General features: G+C 39.1%; 1 protein-coding gene across 2 annotated transcripts in view; it reads right to left on the reverse strand.

Annotated features, from left to right (window-relative positions):
• The window catches only part of FCGBP (Fc gamma binding protein), a 59,230-nt gene extending 49,588 nt beyond the window's left edge, over positions 1-9,642 (reverse strand). For both annotated transcript variants that reach the window (XM_086352527.1, XM_086352524.1), the window contains exon 1: positions 9,572-9,642. The gene's annotated coding sequence lies outside the window, so the exon portion shown is untranslated. The remainder of the gene's footprint in view (positions 1-9,571) is intronic.

Raw genomic sequence — 9,642 nt, forward strand, 5'->3', positions numbered from 1 at the left:
TTGGGTTCCCTCCTAGAACCCTGTAATTCCTTTACCAAAACACATTTCACATCATCTTGTAATTGTTTTTTTGACCTCCTTGATCTGAATAGGGATGTGTTTATTTTGCTGATTAGTGAATCCCCAGGGCCTGGTATAGTCCTGGCTCTCGGCGAGTACTTAACAATTATTTCCTGATTGAATGGAATGGAGAAATACGCGAAGATCTGGAGGAGTGAAAGAGATTTGCGGGGTTCAGTTCTGTCTGTTATATTGGCCTGTGATGGAAGTTGTCCTTTCCATAGCATTAATGGAGAGTGGTATATATATATTTTAATATTTATTTATTTTATTTTTATCAGTTATTTGGCTACACTTGGTCTTAGTTGCGGCATGTGGGATCTTTGATTTTTGTAGCTGCAGGTGGTATCTAGTTCTCTGACGAGGGATTGAACCCAGGACCCCTGGATTGGGAGTGTGGACTCTTAACCACTGGACCACCAGAGAAGTCCCTGGAGGTTAGTAGAGACACTTTGCAGAGGCAGAGTGGGAGAATCAGGCTGCCTGGTCATTTAAAATGGATATGCTTGTTATACTTCAAGTATACAGCTCAGATCAGTGGTCTCTGTGCTCATCAGACCTTTCCTAGGAGAAGTAACAGTTGAATATTTTAGGTTCAGTCAAATTTTGTTATGATATACAACATACATGTATTAGCCAGATATGAATAAATATAGACCATGGGAACTACATATCTGAAATTTACATAAATATTTAAAGATTTTTAAAAATGCAAATGCCCTGGTGGTTAAGAACCTAAGGTCACTTGGCCCCTCTGTTTCTCATTTGTCTGCCTTTTTTCTTATATTCTTGTGGGTTAATATGAGCATTTCTTATAATTCCATTTTGATTTGTAGGTTTTTTGGGGGGAGGGGGTGTTGGGTCTTCCTTGCAGCATGCAGACTTCTCTAGCTGCAGTGCACTGGCTTCTCTAGTTGTGGCTTGTGAGCTTAGTTGCCCCTTGGCATGTAGGATCTTATGTGCCTGATGAAGGATTGAATCTGTGTCCCCCTGCATTGGAAGGTGGATTCTTAACCACTGGACCACTAGGGAATCCCCTATATGCTTTTTGGGTACATTTTTGTTGTTGTTCCATCACTCAGTCATGTCTGACTCTTTGGGACACCATGAACTGCAGCACACCAGGCTTCCCTGTCCTTCACTATCTCCTGGAGCTTGCTCACACTCATGTCCTTTGAGTTGGTGATGCCATCCAACCATCTTGTCTTCTGTCGTCCCCTTCTCCTGTCTTCAATCTTTCCCAACATCAGGATCTTTTCTAATGAGTCAGCTCTTCGCATCAGGTGGCCAAAGTATTGCAGCTTCAGCTTCAGCATCAGTCCTTCTAATGACTATTCAGGATTGATTTCCTTTAGGATTGACCTCCTTGCCATCCAAGAGACTCTCAAGGGTCTTCTCCATTACTTTGGATAAAATTTCTTAGCACTTGCTTTAGGACTTACAAATGAATATGTAACTTATTACTCAATATTTTACCACTTTGATTGATGTGCTGAAACTTTACTTCCATGGAGGTTCTTTCAACCTTCTTCACTTTAAAAAAATATAATTGTTTCAAGTATCACCTCCATCTATAGTAAGCACCACATCAAATGATATAATTTTTTCTTCAACCATAATTGATTTTAAAAACTCATAAGCAAGGTAATATAGTTAGTTCTGAGAAAGGTAATATATCTACCCATTCTGTTATTCTTTCTTTCTGAAGTTCTGAGACTTCTGTTATCATTTGGAGCTTGGAGAACCTCCTTTACCCATTCTTTAACAGCTCTTCTACTGAAAAGACACTAGCTTTTCACCTAAAACTTATTTCCCTTTAATTTCTGAAGGGTAGTTTTGCTGGCTATAGGATTCACAGTTGACGGTTCTTTTCTCTTGGCACTTGAAAAATATGATGTCATGCTTTCTTCTCAATGGTATTAGATGAAAAACCCACTGTAATTTGATCAGTGTTTCCCTGTAGATAATGTATCATTTGTCTCTAGTGCTTTCAAGATCTTTCTTGCCTTAGTTTTCATAAGGTAAGTAAGTAAGTAAGTGTTAGTTGCTCAGTCATGCCCGACTCTTTGCAACCCCATGGACTACAGCCCACCAGGCTCCTCTCTCTATGAGATTTTCCAGGGAAGGATACTGGAATGGGTTGCCATTTCCTTCTCCAAGGGACCTTCCCAACCCAGGGATCAAACCCAGGTCTCCTGCACTGCAGGCAGTTTCTTTACCCACTGAGCTACAAGCGAATCCCTTTCATAAGGTAATTGGTGTGTATTTCTTTGGATTTACTCTGTTTAGCTTCTTGAATCTGTAGGTTTATATCTTCTGCCAAATTTTGTAAGGGTTAGTCATTATTTCTTCAAATACCTTTTCAGCCCTGCTCTTTCTTTTTCTCCTTCTGTTACTCTGTGATACAAATGTTAGATTTTGCATAATTGTCCTGCAGGTTCTCTAAGGATTTGGTAGTTCTTTTTTCCTGTCAATTTTTTTTTCTGATTTTGTTTTTTTGTTTTTAATAAATAAATCACATTTTAATCACTTGGCTTTGTTTAATCCACAAGATCAAGTTTACAGCTTTTTATAGTCTGTTTTCCCAAACCACGTGACCTAATGTGTTCTCTGAAACCTTTAATATTTTAAGAAAAACTTGTTCCACCTTTCATTTTGCAACCCCAGAGATGACCTTCCTTACACTCCCCATCAATGGCCAATGAGTCACCTCAAAGAAACAGTGCTGGAATGGTGGTAAACTACAGTCTCAAAGACCCTCAGAATAGTCAAAGAAAAAGAAAAAAGTTATCGAGGAAGACAGCCTCCAATGTTCCCTGGAATGGCTCTCCCTGAACATCCCACTCACACCCTGTGGCCACTCTGGCCAGGACCCTGGAGCATTCTGTTCCTTCTGCCATCTGTAGCAGGTTCTGCAGGGCTGAAATGGTGTTGCACAGACAGGTCTGAAATTCGTTTCTGCTGGTGACCTATGCGGTTCACAGCCACACCAGGCCAGCAGCAGTTCTCAGCCGTGTGCCCTGAGCCAGCTGAGAGCCATGGCAGACTGAAGGCTCATGACATGCATTACGTGATCCCTATCCAAACAGAAATAAGGGTTTCATTTGCTTTATTTCCCACTCTTCTGGAAACTTTCCCCCTTGGAGATCAGTTTTCTTGGAGCCGAACTCCTCAGCCCTGGAAGTAACACAGGTACTGAGGGATTCATTGCCTAATGTTTTGCATGCCTTCCCACCAAGTCCCACTTACGTGTTACTATTTTGGCAGTGATCTCTGGCAACCAGAGAGAGAAGAGGAAACTCCCCTTGTTCTGAGGGTATCAACTGTGACAACACATCCCTGCCATCTCAAGTAGCAAACTCTAAGAAAGAAAAGTTTCTGCATGGTAATACTAATGCAAAAATCTCAGGCTAGGATCATACTGATTCAATGGCCTATACAAGGAATTCCTTAAATTACTCTTACCCATGCCCCACCCCCACCCCTGCCCACAACTTGGTAGAGAAGGGTTTATTTTTATCCCCATCAGAGTAGAAAACCTTTGCATCATTTACTATAGTCTAAAAATTCACACTGGTTTCTCAATGCTTTGTGCCAAGAGGTCAGATACTGTATTTCAAATGAAATGCTTAGATGCTTTTTTTTTTTAGCTAGAGACTAACCCGAGGGCCAGTGGCTGATCCACAATCTGTACTACAGCACAGATTAAATCTGCAGTTTCTTCCTTTCCTCCCACCAAAACCATCAAACCTTGAGCAGCAAGCTCCTTGAAAGAGAAAATCAGAAAACTCCTGATCTGCAGTGATCAATATGAACACAGGGAATGCTCCTCAAAAGACTGACCAAGAAAGCTTGGTGGTGGTTTTTCTTCTTAAACTTGGGCAAATCACACAGGCCTTTGAGGCTCACCCCACTCCCATTCCTAGAACACAAAAAATGTTATTTGAAAATTTCTCACTCCCTTACAATATACTGAGGTGTCAGGGAGTGTTTAACAGGAGGATTCCTACGTGCTATTTCTCATAAGTCCTTGTTTCTTTTTAAGCCGAACAGCAGGCTGCTCCCAGGAACTGAGGTCATTGTGTGAGACAGACTTGGGTCTTCTTTAGTAAACATTCTCTTTACGACAAAACTGCTTAGTCTCGCCCCCCTTTTTGAGATATGGATTGTCTCCTGACCTTGTGACCATTATTATCCCCTGTTCCCTTGGTAACAGTTACTGTACATTTAGTTTTCTGATCTTTATCATTGTCGAAAGAAATTTCTTGTACTATAGCCTATATATACTTACAGAAAAATCATTAAAGCACCTTTGCTCCGTCAGAGCTTGGGTCCCCGTGTCTTTCTTTCTTTCTTTCTTTCTCTCTCTGTCTCTTCCCCTCCCTCCGGCTCTCTCTTTCACTTTCTTATTGTCAACTCCGGACTGCCAGGTCCCGGTCCATTAAAGGACCCCAACAAGTGGAGCCCACAAGGACACTGCTATACGTGGCATTTCTGACGGAGTGACTCCAGGAGGTCAGGGCCTATTGAGGTCGGTGAGTACTAAGACACAGGCCAAATGGCTGGAAAGCCCCATTATTTCTCTACTTTACTTCACCATTGTTTAAAGCTCAGGGACTTTTGGTTTCGCGCCAATGAATAGAGGCTTACTTTCAAACACTGGTTAAATGTAATCCTTGGTTCCCTGATAAATGCAGTTTTGATTTAGAAATTTGGCACCAAGTCAAAGAAAATGTTGAATGAGCCGCCAAACAAGAAAAAAATACTCCAATTGATTTCTGGCCATTTCAAGGTAAATTTTAGCCCTCCTAATATTTGACAACAGACAGAACACTTATTGCATGAATATGAATTAGATGATGAAACTTTACAAAAGGCCCAATTAGAACAACATAAAATATTTCAAAATTTTCTTACTAGCCCTGCCCTGGCTGCTTCCGGAGAAGGCAACGGCACCCCACTCCAGTACTCTTGCCTGGAAAATCCCATGGACAAAGGAGCCTGGTAGGCTGCAGTCCATGGGGTCGCTAAGAGTCGGACACGACTGAGCGACTTCACTTTCACTTTTCACTTTTATGCATTGGAGAAGGAAATGGCAACCCACTCCAGTGTTCTTGCCTGGAGAATCCCAGGGACGGAGGAGCCTGGTGAGCTGCCCTCTATGGGGTCACACAGAGTCGGACACGACTGAAGCGACTTAGCAGCAGCAGCTGGCTGCTCCAAATGCTCCTCCTCTGCCAACAGGCACAAAAGTCTCTCCTTTGTTGGAACCTAATGAAATTTATGCTAATTTTTTAGCTAGATTAGAAACTGCTATTTCCCATACTGTAATTGGAGAAGAAACCAAGAAACAGCTAGAGAAATTACTTGCTTATGAGAATGCAAATCAGGAATGTCAAAGAGCTATTGCTCCAATTCGTGAGACTGGGACTATTATTGATTATTTGAAGGCTTATCACAATCTAGGATCAGAAAAGCAAAATATGCAAATGCTAACTAAGACAATGGCTGCTACCTTTAGAAAGGGAAATGAAGGATGCTTTACATGTAGAGATAAAAACCATTTTAAAAGGGACTGCCCTAAGAAAGCTAATAAAAAACCTCCAAGAATTTGCCCTCGCCGCTGTAGAGGAATGCATTGGGCCAAAGATTGTAAATCTAAATTTGATATTGAAGGAAAACCTATTCCAGGAAACTCCAAACAGGGGACACCCCAGGTCCCCTACAACAAAAACCAGGGGCAAATTCTATGTTTTCCCTCAAACCCTCCACATCCGGCAGTGCTGCCGTCAATATACCAGCCCTAAATGATTTTTTCCTTTACCCTCAAGCAGTCCCTTCTAGAGTACCTACCGGACTTTTTGGACCCCTGCCCTCACAAACCTTCAGTCTTTTATTTGGCCGATCTAGTTTGGCTTCTAAAGGAATTACTGTTCACCCTGGAATAATTGATTCAAATTATAAGGAGAGATTCAAATTATGATGTCATCTCAGATTCTATGGCAATTAAAAAAGGGGGACAAAATTGCTCAATTACTTCTTTTGCCTTACATTTCTATTAACTCCTCTAATAATGTACAGGCAAATGGGTTCAGCTGCTGCTGCTATTGCTAAGTCGTGTCCGACTCTGTGCGACCCCAGAGATGGCAGCCCACCAGGCTCCACCAACCCTGGGATTCCCAGGCAAGAACACTGGAGTGGGTTGCCATTTCCTTCTCCAATGCATGAAAGTGAAAAGTGAAAGTGAAGTCGCTCAGTCATGTCTGACTCCTAGCGACCCCATGGACTGCAGCCTACCCGGCTCCTCCGTCCATGGGATTTTCCAGGCAAGAGTACTGGAGTGGGGTGCCATTGCCTTCTCCGAATGGGTTCAGCAGTACAGATCAAAAACAATCCTTATGGACATCATTGGTATCTGAATATGCCCAACCAAATATAAATATCAAAATTAATGGTAAAAGATTTTCCGGTCTCCTTGGCACTGGATCTAATATTACTATTCTTTCCAAACATTTATGGCCCAAATCCTGGCCTATACAAAAGGTCTCTTACCAAATTGCAGGAATTTCTCAAACCAAAGTACAAGAAATTTATCAAAATGTTCAAATCTACCCATATGAAGGACCAAAAGGCCAGCCTGCAACATTAAGACCTTATATGATAAATGCACCCCTTAATTTAATAGAAAGAGACTTACTTATGCAATGGCAAACTCAGATATACATTCCACATTTTTCCTAGGAGCCACTACTCATTTAACAAACAAAGCAATTAAAATAACTGAGAAGAATGACGAGCCTATTTGGACAGAGCAATGGCCCCTTACGAAAGAAAAATTACAGGCTACTAAAGAACTTATAGACACACAATTAGAATTAAAACATATTGAGGAATCTTACTCTCCTTAGAACTTTCCTATTTTTATTATAAAAAAGAAATCTAACAAATGGCATCTCTTAACAGACCTTAGAGAAGTTAATGCATTAATGAAACCTATGGCACCCCACTCCAGTACTCTTGCCTGGAAAATCCCATGGACAAAGGAGCCTGGTAGGCTGCAGTCCATGGGGTTGCTAAGAGTCGGACACGACTAAGCGACTTCACTTTCACTTTTCACTTTCATGCATTGGAGAAGGAAATGGCAACCCACTCCAGTGTTCTTGCCTGGAGAATCCCAGGGACGGGGGAGCCTGGTGGGCTGCCATCTATGGGGTCACACAGAGTTGGACACGACTGAAGTGACTTAGCATAGCATAGCATAGCATAGCATGGGTACATTATAACCAGGGATCCCATCACCTACTACTATTCCTCAAAATTGGCATATTATTATTACTGATTTACAAGATTGCTTTTCTAATATACCTTTACACCTTTTAGACCAGGAGAGATTCACTTTCTCTCTCCCTTATCCTAATCATATCGGGCCTCATAAAAGATTTCAATATACTATGTTACCTCAAAGTATGCTTAACAATCCTACTATTTGTCAAAAATTTTGTAGCCAAGGCTTTACATCCAATGTAACAGCAATTCCTTCATGCATATATCATTAATAATATACTATAACTACAAAAAGGAGAAATGATATTTTTGACACTGAATGGCCATGATATTCTTTAGACTCCAGAGAAAACTGATTAAAATAAAATCTTTTTTGAAATTGCAAAACTGGTTCTTCTTCCATGTGCAGTTAAGAAAAGGTTAACTTCTTAAAACACTTTTTTGGAGCTCCAGTTCTGCCTGGGAAACAAAAACAGGCCTAAGAAAAAACCTAAAGTTAACTCTTATCATGTCCTTGGGATACACAACCCACTCTATCTGGGACTCCAGCCATAAACAAATTGGTGGAAAAAAAAATATATATATATATATGTATAAAAGATATTTTAAAGCAGAAAAGATATTTCAAATGGAAAACTACCTCTGTCTATTTAAAATTATCTATGTCTCAATATATGTCTTTGTTTTTGGATAATATGAAGTTAACGAGCTCTATTTAAATTCACTTGTTTGCTAATCTAATTAAGACATGTCTTAACTCATCAACATTATATAATACTTTTATTATGCCTAGGTTTAAGGTAAACTAAATTTGTCAACAAAAAGGTAACTCTTTATACATATATATAAATATATAAATGAGATGAAAACTTTTAGATAAACTCTATTAAAAATAATTATATTTTTAATAGAATAATCTATTATTATAATCTATTATTATAATCTAAAATAATCTCTTAGGATGGGGTAACTTAAGTTTCTGGAGTTATGCTAAACCAAATAATAAAAGTTTATTAAATAGCTAGGTCATTTCCAAATGAAGTAAGATTTTAAAACATTAATTACTGAACATTAACTTCCTCTTATAAAAAGTTTTTTCTTACAGAAAAACTAAAGAGATTTTAAGCTATTAATAAGTATAAATATAAATATATATTTATATAATAAATAAATATATTATAATATATAATATGATATAATAAATATATTCACCAATCTATAAAATGCTAATACACAAGCACTTCATAGTTGCTAAAGAAAAATAAGATGTATACTTTTAATAAAAAGATATCAGATCAGATCAGATCAGTCGCTCAGTTGTGTCCGACTCTTTGCGACCCCATGAATCGCAGCACGCCAGGCCTCCCTGTCCATCACCAACTCCCGGAGTTCACTGAGACTCACGTCCATCGAGTCAGTGATGCCATCCAGCCATCTCATCCTCTGTCGTCCCCTTCTCCTCCTGCCCTCAATCCCTCCCAGCATCAGAGTCTTTTCCAATGAGTCAACTCTTCGCATGAGGTGGCCAAAGTACTGGAGTTTCAGCTTTAGTATCATTCCTTCCAAAGAAATCCCAGGGCAATGGCAAATAAAATGATGAATACAAAAATACAAAAAAGGTTTATAACAAATAAAAGAAAATTTTATGACAAATGGATGTAACTCATGGCCCTGAACTTTCTTCCTCTTCCTTCTTACATCTTGATCGGTACAAATTCTTCTTTTATAGGGGCCACACCTCTCTGAGGTGAAACTACACATGTTATAACCCACCTATTAGCTTACTTTACAATAATGAGAACACTTAATTCCATAAAAACAGACAATGGCCCTGCCTATATTTCTAAACAATTCAAACAATTTTTACATTCATTCTCTATTAAACAGATTACAAACGTTCCTTATAATCCACAAACACAAGACATAATTAAATACATTACACACTGAAGCTACAAATAAAAAATTAAATAAAGAAAAATACACAGGAACACTTTTATCTTCCTTATCCAGAGCAGACTTTACTAGATTCTAACGCAATATATTCTTTAAACCTATAACTAATGTTAATATAGCTTTATTTCTGTTTCCAGTCTGTAAGATTCTTAAAACAAAATAACATCAACTTCAATGCCTATTTCACAATACACAACAAAAACAACATAAAAAAGACACCATTTGCTGAATAAGTTATTTGTTCCTAAGAATATCAAAAGTGCAAAATATTCACCTTCTTTTTAAGTCTGTCTTGTAAGTATCATCTTCCTTGACACACTGAACAGAGAGATTCAACAGCTGCCA

Source organism: Bos grunniens, chromosome 18 (genome assembly GCF_055505025.1).
Source record: "Bos grunniens cultivar Pamir isolate PY7600 chromosome 18, Bosgru_T2T1.0, whole genome shotgun sequence".
NCBI classification, from domain to species: Eukaryota; Metazoa; Chordata; class Mammalia; order Artiodactyla; family Bovidae; genus Bos; species Bos grunniens.